The sequence below is a fragment of the Kogia breviceps genome, chromosome 14 (genome assembly GCF_026419965.1).
Source record: "Kogia breviceps isolate mKogBre1 chromosome 14, mKogBre1 haplotype 1, whole genome shotgun sequence".
Lineage (NCBI taxonomy): Eukaryota > Metazoa > Chordata > Mammalia > Artiodactyla > Physeteridae > Kogia > Kogia breviceps.
Genome location: NC_081323.1, coordinates 79749238 through 79771263, shown reverse-complemented (window position 1 = coordinate 79771263; position 22026 = coordinate 79749238).

The following is a 22026-nucleotide window of genomic DNA, read 5'->3' as shown; positions in this document are numbered from 1 at the left end:
GTAGATTTAGAACAGTAAACATCAGAGGTAACGTTGAGAAGTACAAAAGCCAATGAAGCCTTTGCAGCAAGAATCACATCAACAGCGTAGCCTCATAGCCATTGTCGATGCTTACAAATGTCCTTACAGCTATGCTTGGAACTCCGGCGCCACACAGGGAAGCCAAAGAGCTTCTGCACCTGTGGTTCGGAGTGTGTGGACTCACTGTGGCCTGCGCCCAATTCTGAGACCCAGGGTCCGCCTCCCAGGGTCCTGGCCTGTATCTGGTTCCCTGTCTTGTCTTACCACCTGCCTCCCAATTCCCAGCGTCCGTCTTTGCTCTCGGTCCACAATTCCAGCTTTTTTAGCTCCCTGTCCTGCGCCCCCGCCCGCTGCTTCTGGGGATCTTCTCCCAAGCCCTGGTCCTCGTGATTCTGTCTCCACCAGCTCCCGTCAGGCCCTTGAGACTCAGCAAACCTGACACTGGGAATACGGCCCTGACCAAACAATCCTGAATCTGTGACACCTGCTGTAACTCTCCAACACGCCCCTGACTTTGCTGTCTCTCTGGGCTTCCTCCAATGGTCTTAGCCAAGGACTTGACAGCTTACAAGCCACAACTTAGCGGGTGTGTCAGTCACTTGGACATGGTTTGCACCAGCCCGGTGTTCCCCAGGAGCCCCACTTGGGACCTTACCTTTGTCTAAACTTGGTGCCCAAAGCTGAACACCATAATCCAGATGGGATCTCACAAGGGCAAAATGCACCCCCTCCCTTCCCTAACTCTTAAGCCCTATTAATGCAACCTGCGATTCCACTGGCTCTTTTATCAGCTTTATGCCTTTCAACGAGCCTACCTGCCTGCCCTTCGGCGCAGAGCCAGCACCCCCAGGAACTCCTGCTCTTGGCATTGCGACTTTGTTGCACACACATTCCGAACCTCTTCCTTCTTCGTTTATTGACTCTGCTTCCAGACTTCAGATCCCCTCTGCTCCTGGCCACAAGGCCTCCCCTTACGCGCTTCGGCTATGACCTACGGCTCTATTTCCAGGCCACAATTTTCACTTGTTCCTTGAAGTATAGCTGCTTCCAGCTAATGAAACACCCCAGCCCGGGTCAGTCTGGCCTATGAGACTATCATGAGATGATTCACGTGGTTGGCTTTCCCACTGAGCACACCCCAACTCAGAGGAAAGAAGTTGGACTCCTGCTGCATTGTAGGCTCAGAATGCACTTTTGCTCAACAAAAGTGCCCAGGTGTTTTTCACATGAACAGCTTCCAAGATGCAAAGATCCCTTATCCTGTATGTCTGAACATTTCATCTGCTGTGACTACATATAATTTTAACAACTTATTTCAGAGCCACTGGCCACAAAATTGGATTAACTAAAATCCTTTGTTAACACACTGACAACAGTAAGAGTAAGTGGTCCTCTTCTGATTTATTTCATTAATATATATTTATATGGCTACTCATTTATTTTTTTAAATATAGTGAAGTTTCATGAACCCGAAATTGAACCCCCAAAATGAGACAACTAAATATAGCCTACATCTACTTCTATGTTCCTTCCTGACACCATTGGTCTACAACTAGTGCAAGAAAAGGAAAATTGCCAAACATGGTCTTGGTCAATCCACGCTCACTTTACCTGGTCATTCCTTTCCTTTCTGGTTGTAAACGAATGGCCAGATGCCTGCCTGATCTGACCTTGGGCAACTTTGAACTTCTGCCCTCTCCTGACCCCATTGTTAGCCCAGGGATCCTTGATATTTGGCCACTCAGCACCATGGGCCTGGGGCAGCATTACTTTGCAAGGCTCAGATTTGCCTTGCACGTATTTAGGACTGACATCTATTCTATTCCCCCATGGTTTCCCTCCTGAAATGTTTTTCTTCCTATTTCCACAAAACATTAGTTTGCAAATGTCCCATTTTAGAATGCTTTTCGTCTTTAGAAAAACCCACAGTTCTGTTCTTTTGCATCTGGAAGTTAAAATGTAACATCCATGTTCCTAGCCACATGAGAAATTACATCCTGTTGTGTCACCCCTGATATTAAGTCTGCCTGGCTCATACACCTGCACTATTGCCAATGGTCTAATTTTTTCTCCCCAAGACACCTTAATATCCGCTGGGCTTTCAGGCAACTCATTACAGGAATTCAGCACCTGGGAGTGTCTGCTCAGTTTTCCCGGGGAAGAGAGTTCCTAGGGGGCTCTATGCTCATCTATTCATCAGAGAATTGACACAGGCAAATCTCATAAATGTCAAAGGAAAGTGCATTTAAGATGCCTCCTTTGGTACATTTTAAGGGCAACAATGCTCATTCTTAAAAGGCTTAAAGGCAATATATGAAGGGTAATACCATAGCAAGTGTTTACATATAAAGAAAAGGAAAGAGAGAGACAGAGAGAAAGAATGTGGGAGGAATAGAGATGAGGGAGAGAGAGAAAGGGGGGGAAGGGAGGGAAGAAGGAGGAAGGAAGAGAGATAGAGGAAGAGTAAGTTGTCCATTGAAATCTACTCATGAAACTTTCTAGACTTTGCAATGCACAGCCATATGGCAGACCTTGTGAAGAACACCCCAAGAGTATGAGGGTCCACTGCTGTCGTCAAGCTTACAGTCACATGGTGGGGCGGGGCCAGGAAACAAATCTTTTGAACCAATCAAAGGGCCATCAAAAGAGTACAGAACCCTTGGATTGGTGAAACTACTCACTGGCTCGGCCCCATAAATATTAGCAGTTCTGTGCACAATAGAGGAATATGGGCCATAGATCACATTACACTGTTGGAATGTGATACCAATAAAATCTTATAACTGTTAATAAATTTTCATCATAGGCAAGTGTTCTGAACAACAAAGTTATTGTCATATTATGCAGTTGGCCCAGATTAAGCAGATGTTTCAATCTGAAATAAGTCAATATGAAATCTTTTACAACACATTACCTTGTACAACAATAAAAATTTTTCTCTGATTTGTGACCATTGAATGAATATAATTTTAAAATAAGTGACTTCTCTGGTGGTCCAGTGGTAAAGAATCTGCCTTCAAATGCAGGGGACACAGGTTCGATCCCTGGTCAGGGAACTAAGATCCCACATGCTGTGGGGCAACTAAGCCCGCGTGCCACAACTACAGAGCCCGAGCACCTCAACTAGAAAGCCCACGTGCCACAACTACAGAGCCCACACGCTCTGGAGCCCACACCACAACTAGAGAGAGAAAAAACCCACACGCCACAACTAGAGAGAAGCCCGCGTGACGCAATGAAGATCCCGCGTGCCGCAACTAAGACCCAATGCAGCCAAAACTAAATAAGTAAATAAATATTTTTTAAAAACCATAACTCTTAACTTAAAAAAAAATAAAAAAAAAAAATAAAACTTTTCTGCTTTCCTCTGTGCAAACTGCCTACTTCTCAGCCCCACCTCAAAAAACCCTCAAATCTTTCAGCTGAATTATTCCCAACTCTGCCATCCTACCATTAAGCAGCCATTAATCTGCAAATGTCCTCGCCTCTTTCAATTATCCAACATAAACTTGCACCCAAACTCAGAACCTCACACCCACAGAAGTAAGTCTACATAGAATTTTTAAAAGGAATCGGACCAATGCAATGTTATTAAGTGGTTTTGAAAATTGAGTGGACAAACCAATCAATCAACCAAGGAATTGAGAAATTAATGCAAGAGCTTGGAATCCAGTAGGAACGAAGTGAGGAAATTTGAATTGGGCACACTATCAAATCCAACTTTCACCAGTAGGAGCAGAACGCTTCTTTTTAATTTTTTTAAAATTTATTTATTTATTTATTTATTTTTAGCTGCGTTGGGTTTTTGTTGCTGCGCACGGGCTTTCTCTAGTTGTGGCGAGCGGGGGCTACTCTTCATTGCGGTGTGTGGGCTTCTCATTGCCGTGGCTTCGCTTGTTGCGGAGCATGGGCTCTAGGCACGGGGGCTTCAGTAGTTGTGGCATGTGGGCTCAGTAGCTGTGGCTTGCAGGTTGTAGAGTGCAGGCTCAGTAGTCGTGGCGCATGGGCTCAGTTGCTCCGCAGCATGTGGGATCTTCCCAGACCAGGGATCGAACCTGTGTCCTCTGCATTGGCAGGTGGATTCTTAACCACTGCACCACCAGGGAAGTCCCTCCTTTTAATTTTGATTAAAAATTAAACTGTCACCAGAACAGCTGGTCTTCAGTTCTACGTCATTTCCGCTTCTACAGATGGAGAAAATGCTTTCTAGCGACACACTCATGTTGACCCCACGGAGTACAAGGTAAACAGATTGTGCTGCTGGTTTCAAGAAGCTGGCTTCTTGACATTTAGTGTGAAGGCAGGGAAACCCTCAGACAGCTATGGAATCAGAAATTATGCGTTAAGTGCAATTTTTAGTTCCCTGGATATGAAACACTCACTACTCTACATTTGAGGACTCACATGTGAGTCCTAGTGTCTAGAAGGACGGCAAAAGACAAAAATCATAAGGCGCAATCTAATAGTGTGCTAGTTTTGAGGCATAACCTAAATATTTTATAATTTGTCATGTTTCTTTAAAAGGTTTGATAAACAGGCTTTTTTTTTTTTTTTTTTTTTGCCTATTCAAGTCTTCCTTCTTGTTCTAAACAGAAGAACAAGGCTGATGATTATGAATGACAATACATAGTCTCTGGTGGGATCAAGGCTTCTAATTCTATTTCATCCCATTCATAAACCATCCTAGGTAAGCTACTGGTTGAATACGAGTCCTGAATTATTCAGTAGAAACTGCACTGAACTATCGTGTGAAATAAGGGAGAGCCTCTAATACACATTTAGTATCCTTCCAGTCTGCTGTCCTGTGTCCTGCCTTTCTAATCCTCCTCCCTACCCTCAGCTCAGCAATTCCCTTCAGTGGCATAGATACGTGCACACATACCCATTCTGAATAATCCCTTCCTTTCTTTACAACACAAGGAGGTCTCCTTTAACACACCTCATTCCCTAATAAAATCGTTTTTTAGAGCTATTTCTAAAATAAAGAGTTGCTTTCAAGGAATAATTATAAATAGTACCTCATTAATTGGGACCCAGGCTCAATAATTTTACATACATAAGAAGAGTATAAAAATGCCATACCTGGTCCCTTATGAGAACCAATAATTTCTATTATTATCACAGTCATCCTTCTATCCTGAGGGTATGGGTGGCCCATTTCTAAAGCAGGTGTATTTAAAAGAGCTTGGTTTACATGAAACCAACTTAAAATGAATCAGCAAGTGAAATCCAGGGATACCTTTGAGTAAGAAAGAGGACTACAGATGGAGTGAGGATTGAAAATGTAAGATATGTTTGAATCCAACAAAGGTTGAAGAAATGATTGTGCTCTGCACTTCCTAACAGAGTTCAATGCACAGATTCATGTCATATATGGAAGAGTGGAGAGAGCAGGCAGATGACTTGCCTAGGGGAGGAGGTAGAGCTAAAAGGCCAGTGTCTGGGAGCCGAGAAGAAGGGGGAAGGTAGGAAGAAGGAGGAAGAAGACAGAGTTGGAAGAGAAAGGAGACAGAGGGAAGGAGAATCAAACCACTATTTTAAATATTTGTAGGAAATAACATATTAGAAAACAAACGGATGAAGCCCCAGAGAGCAGAATTCAGGCTAAGCATAACCGTTTCAAGGAGCAGAGTTTTCAGCTCTCTACAAGAAAGTATTTCCTAGTCATCAGAGCTAAAATGTGATATGTTATAGGGTATTGGACACCCCATCAGATGAATTATCCAAGCGGACGCTAGCTCACCTTCCTTCCTGGCTCTTCTCAAAGAGACTGCCCTAGAAACTCAGAGATTCTAAGACAATGTGATCACCTCAGCAGCACATGCCTATGATAAAAGCCACAACACAAAGGAGATACAATCCCTTCTTGCTGCGTTCAGTAGCTATGTTCTCTCAGGTCACCATGAATGCTGAATCATTGCCCCTATAGGGGAAATACAGGGCTGGGTTCCTGTGAGCCTCTTGCTCACTACCGTTTCACCAACTCATCAATACATAACCTTGTCAATCCCAGTCTCCTAATTTATCACTTCCCCCCACACTTCCCCTTTGGCAACCATAAGTTTGGTTTCGAGATCTGTGGGTTTAACATATACACACTACTGTACATAAAATAGATAACTAACAAGGACCTGTGTATAGCACAGGGAACTCTACTCAATATTCTGTAATAGCCTATATGGGAAAAGAATCTGAAAAAGAATGGATATATGTATATGTATAACTGATTTACTCTGCTGTACACCTGAAGCTAATACAACATTGTACATCAACTAGACTACAATAAAATTTTTTTAAATAAACAGTTTTATATAAAAAATACATAACATTGTCTTAAGTGTGTTTCTGTTTAAAGACACCCTATTTAATATATAGAATTGATTCTTTAACATTGAACTTACAGCCAACAGCACTATCACTCATGCCTAAACAAGGCTTATCTAACACACATATTCTCTTTTTAAGGCACATAACAGCCTTCTCACACCTAGGACCACTAGACAGCTCTTCATCACTATGCTCAGAGGCCAGGGAAGTCACCCCCAAGAAAGCAGAAAAATGCAAAAAAAAAAAAAAAAAGTGGCACTAGATAGAGAGTGAAAAGGACACTTGCTTACAGCATGAGCTAAAACAAGAGGCAGAGTGTCGCCTTGTTCAACCTCAGCTGGGGACGTATTGCGCGACTCAAATTTTTCACCTCTCTGCACATATCCGTGAATGACTGTAAGAAGTGCACAAGTATCGATTTGGGGTTACAAATAAATTTTAGCAAGTAGGTGAATTTGCAAATACAGAATCCACAAACAAAGAGGATGAACTGAACTTGTAAGAGAGGGGAGCAATAATGGGCAAAGTGGCCAGGACAGGGGCTCTGCACAGTCCAAAACTCTACTTCCAATTCTAAAACCTCCTTTTACACAGCTGGGCACAGTGGAGTTTGCACCTTTGCCTGGCCACAGCTGTCTACCCCCCGGTCACCGGCTAGGCAGGCAGCCCAAACCACAAAGGTTAAAAGTGGCTTTGCCATCTGGTAACAGCTGAAACCTTCCATGAAAATCGGAAGAGCTGGTCTCAAGTGACCCCCTTTGGGTGGACTTAAGACTTCCTTTTGGAGTCCTGCAAGCCAGTGGCCCTGACTGGGAAACGAGAATCAGTGCCAGAAGGGACTTGCTGGTCCCCTGAGTCCTCCCTGGCATACAGTCCTTCACACTTTCACAAAGAGAAATTATGTCACTATCACGAAGACACACAATCGCTCTCCTGACCTGGACCCTGTTTATCTCTCGCTCATCTTTTGCCATCCCTCATTTATATTGAGGTTTTGTTTTTCGTTTTTCTCCAGCTTCTTCAGTGAGTCAGGTTCTTTTCAAGAGCTTTCAATGATGTGTCTCGCTTTGCCCTTCTCCTCTCTCATCTCCTGAATATCTCTTACTTCTTCAGGAATCAAGCATCATATCACCAGCCAGGGGTCTTTTAGGTGAAGTCACAGAAACCCTGACTCAGCTGGTTTAAATATAGCAAAGATGATTACATCATAAAACAGGAAGTCTTTAGATAAGAGAGTTCTCAGGTTGGTGAATTCAGCTTCTCAACATGTCATCAATGACCCTGCTTTGTCCATCTTTCTGTGCCCCCATCCTTTGCCTATTTTGCTCCTTTGTGGTCGTAGATGACTGCTATGTTTCTAGACAAAACACGAGGTCACAACACTATCCAGAGGAAGAAAAAGGCTCTCCCAGTCTCTGAGTGTCTCTCTTTAAGGGCAAGGAAATATTTCTCAGAATCCTCTATCAGACTTTCTCTCAATTCTCAGTGACCAGCATTGTGTAACAGACCCATGCCTAAATCCATCACAAGCAAGAGAGGGATTACCGTGATTGGATTAGTGAAGCACAGATTACAGGAACAGAATTAAGTCTGCTAGAAAAGAGGATGGTGTCAGACTGGCAACCAGTACTATTTTCTGCTCTCCCCAACCCCCTGCACGTTGCTTTAGGGAACCATGTGCTGTCACTGCTCCCAATTTTGCCCCCTCTTAGAAATCTGAATCCTCTATATTGTGACTGACAATTCACTTATATATCAACCCATTAATCTTACAGTTTCTTAAAGTTAGACATGATGGCTTATTCGCTGTTACATCCTAGAACCTAGTACATACTTGGGGCTTAAGAATGAATGAATGAGTACATGAAAAACTGTATGGATGACAGCTACTGGCTTCACGGGTAAACAATAACTTTCTAATGTAGCCATTCTTTCTCTCATTCTACACTTGGGAAAACTCCCCTTCAGAAAGAACAAAAGACTTTTCCATCACCATCATGGTATGGAGCAGAGCCAGAACTTAACTTCAGAGTTTCTGGCTCTAAACTGAATCCAACAGAAATGAGGAAAAGAAAGCCAGAGTACTAAATGGCCTTCCCAGCATCCCAGAGTAGCAGTGCTTGGAACTCTCTTTATATATATATATATATATATATATATATATATATATATATATATATATATATATATATATATAATTTTATTAACATGTCCGAGGACCATTTAAAATTTTGAGTATAGACACACACACGTAATCCTAAGACTCTTTTTTTCCACCTGACTCAAATCTTACTCTGACTGCAGCTTTTTCATCCCAGAAACATTTATATAGCAAATGGACTGAGGATTCAGTCTGCAATCCTGACAAATTAAGGACCCTGAAGAATCAATTATTTTTACTTATCTTCCAGGCTGAAGGGGAGAAAGCCCTACATCTCTGGAACTCTGGCTTTGAAACCTCTTGAAAGCATTACAGAAAAGCCAAGGGAATTAGACAATAAGAATTCTTTCAAAACAGTAGGATTTAAAGGATCTTATTACCTACTTTATAATCTTACCTTAAGGCTGTAGAAAGTATTAATTGGAGCAAAGACATCCAAAAGGGAACAGCTACTGTAAGTCATCTATATTGTTGAAGTCTGTCTTTATCTCTTTAATTTGTTATATTGCCTCACCCTTGGCATCTCTTTCAGATAAACCTAGCCAACTCCTGACTCCCTGGTGTATTTTTTTTTTTTTTTTTTCTGGGCACAGACAGGAAAAAAAAAAAAAAAAAAAAAAAAGAGCTAGGCCAAGAGAATCAAGGGCACTTTAAATCCCATTTCCTGCCCTGTTCAGTGGTTGATCCCTTCAAGGAAAGTGGGTTGGAGAACAGAGCAGGTTCTAGGCAAGTAGAAAAACTCCCAAGCGTCTCTAGAGGTAGCTTACATGTGGCCTGAATCCTCAGCTTTCAGTTCTTACTAGAAATAATATACTGTTTCTCTACGGAAAGTGTGAAAGGCTTTAAAATAGGTTGGAAACTGCTCCGATAAATAGAAGCAGGATGTGCTAATAGGATCCTGTTGTTTCTCGCTGACTGTGCCTTGGGGACCATCTTTATCCCACTCATACATTTTTGTAGCAGGATTGCAAATACTTCTTATTTTTTAAGTGATAATCTTTGGCAAAAAAAAAAAAAAGTCATAATCCCATAGAAAATGGCAGGGGAAAAGGGAGTTTTGATCTTCATAAAGGGAACAAAAAGCAAAATCAACCCCTATTTTAAGGAAAATGGGTCTTGGTATAATTTCCTCTCCCAATTTGTAAAAGGTTTCTGAGTGCATTAGGCTAGCACATAATTCCCTTTTTTCATTAAGTGCTACCTTTCTGAGGGCAATCTAGGGTGCTGAAATATTCCTCAAATTGCAGTCCTTGTGCCAATCCAAAATGCTGATTCCTGGGTGCCTCTCCCAGAGTCCTCTCTGACTCTGAAGCTCTGAGCAATAGGGTCAAAAATCAGAAACGTTTGAGGCTCCTTGGGTGATTCTTATGCATCCTAAAGTTTGAAGACCACAGGCATGGTAAATGAATTCATGGGTTTTGGAGTCAGAAAGAACAGGATTTGAAGGCTGAAAGCTTAAAGAGAAATCAACTAGCATGCAGGGAGGAAACACATCTCATTTTTATTGGTTTAACTAAAACAAGATATTTATGAAGCTAGGTGGCTCCAAAATGTCAGTTTCACAAAACTTTATAGATGGCAACCAACCAACTCTATTTAATGAAGAGTCCACTGCCCTTTTAGGGCAGCGCTGCATTACGTGACACTGACTTGCATGATTTTTGTTTCTTTCTCAACTCCTGTCATTTTATCATAACTTATGATTTGGGCCCTTCCTTTTGATTCTCACCAGTTCTGCATAGGTCTACATCGTAGACTCTACAGAATAACAGGTGTCTTTGAATGGTCACTTGGATTCAGACATTTAACCTCACTGATTATTTTGACACGTTTTGACAGATTCCAAACTTAGAAATAGCCAAAGGGCTGATCCCCAAAAAAGGCCTGGGTTCTGAGTACTGGGTGCTTTGATTGGTAGGGATTCCAGAGACTGTTTTCTGAGTCTGGCTGACACTCAGCAGAGCCAAGGCCCTCATGCATAGTGGTGAATTGGGTTAAAGAATGGATCTGGGTACTTCTTAAACTTGCTCTGATTGCATTTAGAGAAAACAACTTGAGCGAGCTTAAATGATGATGATGATACTGAAGCATTTCAGAGATTCCAGTAAAAATCTGAACAACCAACCCAATAGAAAGATAGGAGGCCAGGGCTGCTCTCAGGTTTTCAGCAAGGAGAGCTGATAGGTCTTTGTTCTGGGATCCTGTCTTTCTTTCTTTCTTTTCTTTCTTTCTTCTTTTTTCTTTCCTTTCTTCCTTCCTTCCTTCCTTCCTTTCCTTCCTTCCTTTCCTTCCTCTCTCTCTTCCTTCCTCTCTCTCTCTTTCTTTCTTCCTTCCTTCCTTCCTCTCTCTTTCTTTCTTTCCTTTTCTTTCTTCCTTCCTTCCTTCTTTCTTCCTTTCTTATTTATTTATTTATGGCTGTATTGGGTCTTCGTTGCTGCGCACAGGCTTTCTCTAGTTGCGGAGAGTGGGGGCTACTATTCGTTGCAGTGCGTGGGCTTCTTCATTGCGGTGGCCTCTCCTGTTGGGGAGCACGGGCTCTAGAGCGCAGGCTCAGTAGTTTAGTTTAGTAGTTTAGTTGTCCCGCAGCATGTGGGATCTTCCAGGACCAGGGTTCAAACCCATGACCCCTGCATTGGCAGGCGGATTCTTAACCACTGCGTCATCAGGGAAGTCCGATTCTGGTTTTTCTTGACTCTGCTCACGACACTCACTCTCCCAAGAGACAGACTCCAGCGACCTCCCCTCCGATCACTTTCCCCTGGTCCGATGTGCCATGGCCAGGAGGGAAGTGTCACACAGTGGAAGCATAGGTGTTCTGTGAATGGGGTGGCCCAATCCAAGAGCAATCCCAGGCAACCCTATTGGCATTTACCATGGTCTTAAAAAAATACAATAAAATAGAACTGAATGTAAGGTCCCAGCAGACTGGAAAACTGTTGAGGGCAGAATCTATGCCTGATGGATCCCCCCAACACCTCTTACAAAGGCTCAGTACCTGGGAAAACTGGGTTTGGACTCAGATGGTCTCAATTTGAATTGCCAGTCTCCTTACCAAAGTTACTTGCCTGATTTTGGGTATGTCTCAACTCTCAAGCTACTCTATTCATCTGTAATATAGGATGGTATTAGGACCTAACTTCCAGGTTATTGCAAGCATCCCACCCTTGTTTTGACAGGACTATGTAAACGCTTGAGTTCTTATACAGTCCGATGAGGAGACACCCTAAATACCAGATTTCTTAATGACTTCAGCTAGTTGGGGCCATGGAGTTTTATTCAGATTTATTTAAGGGTGGCATTTCTTGTACCTCTGTCACAGTAATCCCTCCCTGATACGTACAGACATACATACACACTAGTATCATTTAAGCTCCTGCCTGCCCCCTGACGAGGGCTTCATCACTCCCTTCTCAGTGGGAGTAATTCCTTCAGCAGCTCCTGTTCAACGGGGCTGGACCAAGCGAAGCTTGCGGTTGGGGAGGAGCAGTGATTGAATCCGTTAGGTGGCTTCAAACCCACATCCCTCTGTGCCCACAACTGCAGAATGAAGGTAGAGTCTGACTGGAGTGAGCCCATAGCCCCTGCTTCCCCCACAGAAAGCCAGTGGATCCCGGGCACTACAGAGAGGACCCGGGGCTTATAAGGCCCAGGAACAGAGAAGCCAGGAGAGGCCATCGGAAAGAAACCAGCAGCAGAAAAGACAGGCAGAGAGTAAAAGGGAGGCTCAGACAAGACCCAGAATAAGCAGCCAGGGAAGGCTTAGAACAGCAGCATCACAAAAATAACTCCAACCCAGGATCCTATGAGGTGTATTAATAGTCATTAAGTTTTATGATGATCGAGGTACTGTGCTAAGCCCTGTAGGTATACTAATCTCACCTAACTCCCTAAACAACTCTTCCAAATACTATTAAGAACTCCACCCTATAGAAGAAGAAGCAGAGCACATATTTCACCCAAGATACCCAGCTGATAAGCAAACAGGTCACTTGCCTCTTGAAGCAGCAAATCTTCACTTGCATCCCATGTACAGCTAGAGCTGGCCTAGGACGTGGGCAGATCTGATCCTAACAAGGAGAAGGGAACACTGGCTGGGGTGAGGGTGCCATGGGGCAGGGTCAGACCCCTCTGAAAGTCTCCCATCCCTTCGGGGATGTCAGGAGAGGCAAACGGAATTGATTCAATGTACGGTCACTACTCGCGATTCACTGTAACCATGTTCTATAAAGTCACCGCAAATACCGAATTAGCGAATACTGAATCATTGCTCCTGGGAGAAATATATTTTCATCAACCAATCAATACATAACCTTGTTTTACCTATGCTTCTGTTTAAAGATACCTTATTTAATATGTAGTCGATTCATTAACGTTGAATTCCCAGCCAGCAACGGCACTGTAACTCTGCCTGAGCAAGGACTGTCCAACACATGTATTTTCTCCTTAAGATACGTCCCAGCCTCCTTGCACTTGGGAACACCAGGCGGCTCTTCAGCAGTGTGTGCTTGGGGGCCATTCGAAACAGCCAAATTGCCAACCAAAATCACAGAAATGCGAAAGACGTGGCCCTAAACGGGCTACAAAAGGGACCCTTGTGGACGGTCTGAGCTGGACAAAAAGCGTGTTGCTTCGACCGACCTCAGCCGGGAACGTATGTTGGGCAAACAAATTTCTCAAATTTGTCTCAGGTCTGTGCATGTCCACAAATGCCTGTGAAAGAGCGAGTGCTGATTGGATGATTACAGATAAATCTTAGCAAGTAAAGCCAATTCACAAGTGTGGAATCAACGAGGCATGAAGATCGGCTGTAGCTTCTCCACTGGCCATGCTGCCTTGAGCAGGAGAAGCACCTGAGCCCGTTTCTTCATCTGTAAAATGGGCCTAACACCACCTTCTCCCAAGGTTGCCAGGGGCTGTGAGGGTCACGCAGGGAAGCAGGCCATGGCAGTTTGTGGAATGGGCTCAGAAAGCTTTCACTCCCTTCTCCCTCTCTCCAGGGACATACGTGGATTATCTCCAACCCCTACACTGATGAGAAGCCTCAGCAAGGCTGAGTGAGTGCTCAAGGCCACACAGCTTAAAAGCATCTGACCCAAGATGCTCCTCAAAGGAAGAAGGACCCATCTGAAGCCCTCCCAATCCACTGCTCAAATAACTGCAACATGAATGGACTCAGTCGTCCATACTCTTTTTCTTCCCTTCTCCTCCTCAATTCCTCTTCCCTCAGCCCAGGAAGACTGGCCACAGGGAGGAAGAAAACGACACGATTAGCCTGGGCTGGGCAGATACATCACAGAGCAAGCCTGCCTGTGGGGAGTTTATGGAGTCAAGTGCAGACACTGAATCCCAGCACATCACAGCACGGAAGTCATCTTCATCTTTTAGCTTTTTCCAGGCCATTCATTCACCAAATAGACAAACATCTGCATTTTTGTAGATAAAATGAATGCAGAAGGAGCCGTTTCCAAAGATAGATGACTGTCCTTTCTCCTTCAGCAAAGTTTAAAAAGGTAAAAATTATCATATTATGGGCACGGTGGTCATGGAGAGAAAATGAGGCCACTGCTCAACAGGGAGAAATTGCTCTCCTTGCTCGGGAATGTTTTAGCATTAAATTAACTCTCCTATCTCCTGCCTGCTAATAGGAAAGCTTTCACCTCTCTGTTTGGCAGGGGATCTACATTTGCATTTAGATGGAGCTGTTGTAAAGATGGCTCTGCACAGGGGCCTCCATCCCTTATTTACAATGGCAGCCGAGTGATAAAATGATTATCACATAAGTGGTTGTTTCACTGCTTTTGATAGAGCTGGAACCAGAATGGGAAAGGCTGTCCTGTGAATTAGTCAATGAAAGGAAAGGATAGTTCTTTCCACGTGGTGAGAGCCCTGTGGCCTCTCTGACAACCCTGAGGCATGCTAGCTCCCTCCTGTCTGCCAGAGCAAGGCGGCCCCGACACTGGATGCCTGTGAAAAGGTAGCAGTGGCTGCCGCTACTGTTGCTACTGCTGCCTCCTGGACAGATCCCACGTTACGGTTTGCACCTCACAGAGATACAGTTGGCATCTTTTCACACCTCATCTGAGGAAGGCAGCACGTGGACTGTTGTTCCCATGTTTCAGATGAGAAAACTGAGGCTTGGGAGTGGCGTGCCATGATTCTCCCTTAGCCATACCTAGAGAATGAGAGAATTTGAAAGAGATCCTAATCCGAACACAATGCACTATTACCAACAAGCCTCCCTAATCAGCCATCCAGCCATCCTCCCAGCATCTTCTTGAGTGCCTAGAATGGACGGTACACTGAGGTGGGAATCCAGAGAACTAAAAGCCATTCCGATTTCTGCAGCTAACCGTGTGACCCTGGGCAGCCCCTCCCACCCACACCTTTTTTTAACTCTCAAAGTTTTTATCTGTAAGAGTTAGGGATTTGGACAATGTATCAGAAAGAAAAGCTGTATCCCTTGTCTGAGTGTTGCAGATTCTTCTAACATACAAGAACCTGTCCTGCAGACTAAGAAAATGTTCAGCTGTCACGGAAATGAGTCCATTCCCAGCTCTAGAGCAGTGTTTCTCAGAATTAAGCTGCCATCAGAATCTCCTGGAGGGCTTGTTAAAATACAGTTTGCCGGGTCCCAGAGATTCTGGTTCAGTAGGGCCAGGATGGAGCACAAGAATTTGCATTTCTAACAAGTTTTTGGGTGATGCTGATGGTGCTGGTCTAGAGAAGACACTTTGAGAATCACTGCTCTAGAAAGTTCATACCATTGCAGGAGGACTCTGACCACTTTTTGTGCCATAACTAGAGCTTTGTCCGTTCCCACTGTTTTTGCCCACCTGTGATGACATCAAATCACCGGTGCAAAGCCCAGTCATTGAGATATCTCACCATCCATGTGCCCTTATTGGCTAGGGAAATAAGGACCACAGTAACTGACCACACCAACATATGGGCAACATGTGAGGAAATGATCCTGAAATGTGTCGATGGAAAAATTCTTACTTTGCCGAAACTATAAAACCAAGTCAAGCAAGGTCTTTGGAAAGCTGGTCAACGTATATGTGTTGCTTGTCTGTCCTGTATTCAACAGCAGTATAACTTCCCTTCATCAGGTGATAGATTCAAAAATAGACAGACTTGATATATAGGATGGATAAACAACAAGTTCCAACTGTACAGCACAGGGAACTATATTCAACATCCTGTGATAAACCATAATGGAAAAGAATATGAAAAAAAGTTTTATATATATATATATATATATATATATATATATATAAAACTGAGCCACTTTGCTGTACAGAAGAAATTAACACAACATTGTAAATCAACTATAATTCAATAAACTTAAAAAACAGTAGACAGATTTGGACCCAGATCAACCAATGGATCCAGAGGAAGAACATCCAAGAAGACTCAGGATAACCCAGGATAACACCCAAGAAGACCTTCACAGCAGATATCGTGTTGTCCCTCTAGACCCAGAAAACAGTCATGCTAATTGGTGTCTGTCTCCTTGTGTACAAGCTGGAATCCACTCACACATCCCAGCCTGGGAGGCAGTTACTGAAAAACAAACTCCTCATGTCTATAGCTGGGCACCAGGAACCCACAAAAGATTAGGATAATGACATGGTCTCCAAGGCTTCCTACAGGAATTAAATTCCCTGTAACTGAGCGCCCCGATGTTTAAGGTGACTTATTGCTCCAAAGAGAAATCCCCATCATATTTTAGATAACAAAATTATCCTTAATTAAAAAAAAAAAAAAAGTTGCTTAATAAAAACCGGAAAGCCCAGTTTGCTTGAGCAGATCGTGTTCTATCCGTGAACCCCATGAAAATAAGAGACACGAGGAACAAGGTGGACAGCAGTGGTATGAGCTCTCTCAGAGGCTACCTTTTCCCTGCCTGGGGCAGACACTGCTTGTGTCTGAGCAATAAACTAGGGAAAACTTCCCATCATCCACACGTAAAAAACAAACAAACAGTATAACTGATTCACTTTGTTGTAAAGGAGAAACTAACACACTATTGTAAAACAGTTATACTCAAATAAAGATGTTAAAAACAAACAAACAAACAAAATAACAACGGAAAGCCCAGAATGTCCAAAACCGGTTCTCCGCAATCTACATTCTTTGGTCTCAGAATGGCACGCACCCATCGCTGCCCCCGCCCAACACGCACACACATACACAGGATTCTTATACTGGATCCTTATATCTCCCATGTGCTACCCCCCTGGGCAGGTACAAGGACTCAGCTGAGCCAGGCTGATGAGAGAGGGAAAGGGAGAGGAATGGTGACACTCGGTGACTGGGTCCTTCCGGGCTAAGCACTCGACATATACTCTTTAGAGTCCTTGTACTGGATTTGTTCTGTATCACGTCAGCTAAGATGGGATTACATTTCCCAGAATCCCCTTCCCTGCACAGCTCTGTGTTAGTGTGACCACAGCAGACATTTCACGTGAGATTTGGAAGTGGACCTGAAGTAGCAGCCATATTCCTTTTTTGCTTGCAAGGTCGGTGCTGGGCACCAGGTAATGTTTCAGCTCAGGTGCACTGTCGCTCATCCCTGGAGAGTGAGGGAACTCGCCAGACACACAACTACTAAGTGGTGGAGCTGGAATCCCAAACTTCAGGGCCCAATCAGTTGGGTAGTCCAACCTCATCTGGCGGGGGGAAGGGTGGGGAAGAAGCCTTCTGGAGATGCACCATCTTTTTTTTTTTTTTTTTTTTTTTTTTTTTTTTTTTTTTTTGCGGTATGCGGGCCTCTCACTGTTGTGGCCTCTCCCGTTGCGGGGCACAGGCTCCGGACGCACAGGCCCAGCGGCCATGGCTCACGGGCTCAGCTGCTCCGCGGCATGTGGGATCCTCCCGGACCAGGGCACGAACCCGTGTCTCCTGCATCGGCAGGCGGACTCTCAACCACTGCGCCACCAGGGAAGCCCGAGATGCACCATCTTTAGCCTGAAAAAAGATAGAAGTTCCCTCTGTTCTGTGTTCTTTTGATTAAGATAGACCTAGAGATAACATGTGAGAGAACTTTAGCTCATCATCTTCTGTGTATAAATAATTGCTGATCTATAAGCTGAGATCTCAGCGTTCATTAAAGCATCCTGCCTTGACAGCACTCAGAAAACGGGGTCGGCAGAGACGCCTGGGCAAGTGAATGAGACCGAGTGGCCGTGCGCTGGACTCGGTGCGGCGCGGGGGGAGGATTAAAAGATTGCCACCTGCTATTGCTGCTTCAATGCTGGTCCCCACTGCGGAGTAATGACCCCTGAGAGAGAACGGGGAAAACCGGACAGTGTGGAGTGTGGAAATGTAGATGAAAAGAAATCAGAAGGCTTTTTCTTTCATGTTTCAAGTATCAAATTATGCTTGACATTTGAATTTTCCCCAAGGCTCACTTCCATAAAATCATGCCAAATTACCCTGAAAGGGTTGGAGCTTCCCGGAGAGACTTTTGACTGTAATCACATAGGTTTCCTCCATTGTTCCAGACACTCTGGAAGGATGTGGAGGAGAAGGGGGGGGGGGGCGGCACAGGTGAGGGAGGGCTGGCTAAGGGACGGCAGGGTGGCTGCAGTACTGATCAGAGACCCACCACTGTGAGACTAGGCACTGAAGCAGCTCCTCGAAATGCGGACACCCCGGGGGGCTGGGAGAGCGTGAAGAAACCAAAACACTCCAAGGCAAAGGGACATGTAATAATACTCATATTGGCTAACACTTATGGAGGTTTATTGCAAGGCAGGCACTGTGCTGGGACCCCTACTCATTTGAAATTCATGACAGCCAGGCACTGTTATTATTCAGTCTTTGAATATGAAAGCTGAGCCTAGAAAAAAAGTAATTTATCCTGGTCTTCCAGATGCCAAAACCTGAGCACAGGTGCTACTATATTGCCTGAATGACCAGGTGTAATGCCAATGCCAAAGGAAGAGGAACAGCGCCAAAATATTCTTGGATATCAAAATACCAACGGACATCGTTGTCTGATTGAATCAACCACATCACCCCGTTCCAGGGGCTTCATCTAGACTAGCTTAGATGCACTGACTGATCAAAAAGCACTCATTCTATCACATCATTCTCCTGCCGGACACATGTCGATGTTGGCTGGGAGTGGATACTAGGTTGGGAAAAATCTTGAAGACCAGTAGAAGATCACTGTTGCAAAAGGCGTTGGCCCTTCCAAAGAGGTCCTTCTGGATCTTGCCTGGGAAACTGGACCTGCTTCCTGTGGACTCCTTGCTGGCTTTGTTCTCCGAGTCTCCCACAGACTGTGGTCTACATTCTTGTTTTCACTGTACTTTGTTCTTTGCTCTTTCCAAGCCGTGCACTTTCCTCCCGTGCAATGACATCAGCTTAATAGCAGTCTCCATCATTTTCTCACCTGGACTATTGCTGAAACCTCCTAACAGTTCTCCACTCCAACTCTTGACCCTTCTGCATTTCTGCCAAAGAGATCTTTCTAGAAGCAAATCTGAGTGTACCGATTGCCTGCTCCAAACCTTCCCATAGCTTTCGACATCTTCCGGGATCAGGCCCAGGTGCCTCATGGGCTGCACAAAGACCATCCAGCTCTGCTCACTGGGGCCCACCTCTCTCCAAGCCCTGCTATTTCCTCCGTGCTCCATCCACTGTCAATCATCAGCACGTCTACAAATGCACAGTGCTTTCTGTAACCCCTGGAACTTTGTGGGCCACCCTCATATCCTCAGGCAGATAATGTCATGATGGGGGGGAGGAAGTGTGTTCCAGGTAAACCCACGCGCATTCTTCACTGCTCACTCAGATGCCACACGCAGGCATCTCTCTCCGAGCAACAAACAACACAGACAACCGCCTCCACCTCGTTTCTACGCCCAAGTACTTGATGGTTCCCTGGGATTGACAGAGGTGACTGAGTGGGAGTGTTAGCCACATGTGACCATTGACTAGGCAGCACATGGAACCAACTAGCCATCCAGGGGTAAAGTTCTCTGCCAGGAAACGATTCTCTAAGAGCATGGAAACCACAGCTGACACTATAGAAAAAGCCAGCTCTAGCTTCCAAGTTGTGGCACTCCAGAGAAGAAAACTTGGAAAATGCTGTGTTCATTGCCCAAGTCAGACGTAGCTCAGCTTCACAGCAGAGTCAACACCAATGAGGCAGTGAACCATGTGCCCATCCCCCCAGCAGGTAGATGCCAGCATCTTGCTCAGCCACTGTAGGCTTCCTCCATGCTCAGATGTATTACTTCAGTCTACATGACATGTATCTTTCTACTTCTGCCTAGAAGCCTCTCAACCCCAGACCAACTGGCTGGACCTTGACCTTTTGGCAGCGGATTTCACAGAGAGCTGGGCCCCCAGTTATCTTCTGCTTCCATTCCCAATGAATTATAAGCACTGAGGTGTTCCCAGCCTGTGATTTCTTAGGTCTTCCTGCCTTGGCCTCAGCACTCAGACCCAAATCAAGCCTGGGTCTCCAATGCCCCTTTGAATACCCAAATTTGAACTTCTACTTCTATCTTTCTGGGACAAGGCCTATACCTGGACCAGTTCATCTAACGTGAGGCTCACCCGTTCTTGGCATCTTCCCCTACCTTGTCACTCAAAAAAAAAATTTCATTTTAATTATATTATCTCTCTCTCTGCAAGACACACTGAGTCAATTTGCAAATTCCCTGTGACATCACTCAGCTTGGTGCTTTACAGAGAGTAGGTTTTCAATGAATATTTGATTTGAAACGTTAATAGTTTTAGTTCACAATGATGAATTGTGACTATGGGCTGGCGATTATCACTACTAAAATTCCCCAGTGGATGAGTGAGCTTAGAGGCGACGCCACGGCCTGGCCAGTTCTGCCCCAACATGGGACTCCTTTACAGGAAATCTCTGCACTGCAGCTCTCCATTCAGCTGGCTAAGACTTTCCAGGAGCCGCACCACTGTCTCAAGCTCTTCCCGCTTTATCTCCCTTCCTCCGCTCTCCTTCCACACGCATCGTGCCTGCATAATGGCCTGACAGCTCTCCCTGCCCACACCATAAAAGTCTGAGGGCTCCACAGGCTCCTCCTATTCAGCCTCCACAGGTAAGCCTCCTGCACTTCTAACTACATGTTGGCACCCCTTTCCTGGAGGGTCTACACTGATACAGTATCATTCCACAGATTAGGACACTGGGATTCAGAGAGGCTAAATATCATGCCTTAGGTTGCAATATAAGATGATACGAAACAGAGAGAATTTACATCTTGGGAGATGAATATCATAGTCTCAAGCATGACAGCTCTATCCCTGTTAGTGGATGAGTTGTCCAAGATTCCAGACAAGGATGGTTGAAGCTGAACTTGCTATGGTTTGGGCTGGGCAGACATGAGAACCAGAAGCATTCGGGTCAGTGCCAGAAACCAACAAGCAAGCAGAAGGTCCAGTCTGCCACCCTGGGATGAGAGAGTCAACACAAATATCAGGAGATCATTTGGAATTGTAAGAGGAATGTTTTGGAAATTCAAATCCTGAATGACAATCCACAAGGAAACAGAAATAAGGAAAATGGGGCTAGCCAGGGTCATGCTCCCAAGGAGGTCCATTGACCCAGGCCCCTCTCACCTTGGGCTGCCTGTGCGGTTTTCCACCTCCTGACATTGCAAAGGTAACCCGGACAGATGGCAGCTGAGAAAAGCCAATTTCCCTCTGTGCCTTATTTCCTTCCAGTTAGAGCAGCAGGGTTCAAAAGCACAATATGGATGACTACTGCTGAGCTGACATTGCTTGGTCATGTTCCAAGTTGATGGGACTTTGAGAGTGGTGCATCATTTATAGGCTCACGAGCCAGACAGAGCAGAAAACAGAGACTGGCATTGAACACCACCTCCCACTTCTTCCTCAAGGTTTCCTAACACTTCAGAGTATGGGGTGCTCTTTTTAACATCAAAAAATCCCAAAGAGCCTTCTCCTCCAAAATGGTAGTCATTATTCCTTTTATCCGTTGTTTGAGGAAATGGGTAACAACTATTATGAATGAGGCAACTCTTCAAAATAAAATCTGTATGTCATGAATCTTAACATTTACAGAGATTAGAAAATCGGTAATACACAGACAGGCAAGGTGTCTTACCTATTTGGTCATAAGACAAGGCTTTTCTGAATATAATTTTCACATATATGGTGTTATACTGGATCCTGACAACAATATAGATGATCCCCATTTCACAGAAGGAAAAACTCAAGGCCCAGGGAGATCGAATGAGTTGATAAAGGCCACTTAGTGGAATCTGGTGATATGCCAAGTTTTTTCCACTCTGCCAGAAGGGTGCTAAGTGTAATGTGTCTGACTCCTTCCTGGTCATACATGTAGAAGACAATGAAACGTCAATGGCCTGAAACAATATTGTCTGGATTTTAAACAGAAAATGGTCAATTTTTCTAAAAGGAAAGTATTACCAAGTCTCCCTGTCAACCTCTCTCCCTACCCACGCTGTGGTGGCTGTCCATCACTGGCCTGGCTGCCCTCCCTCTGT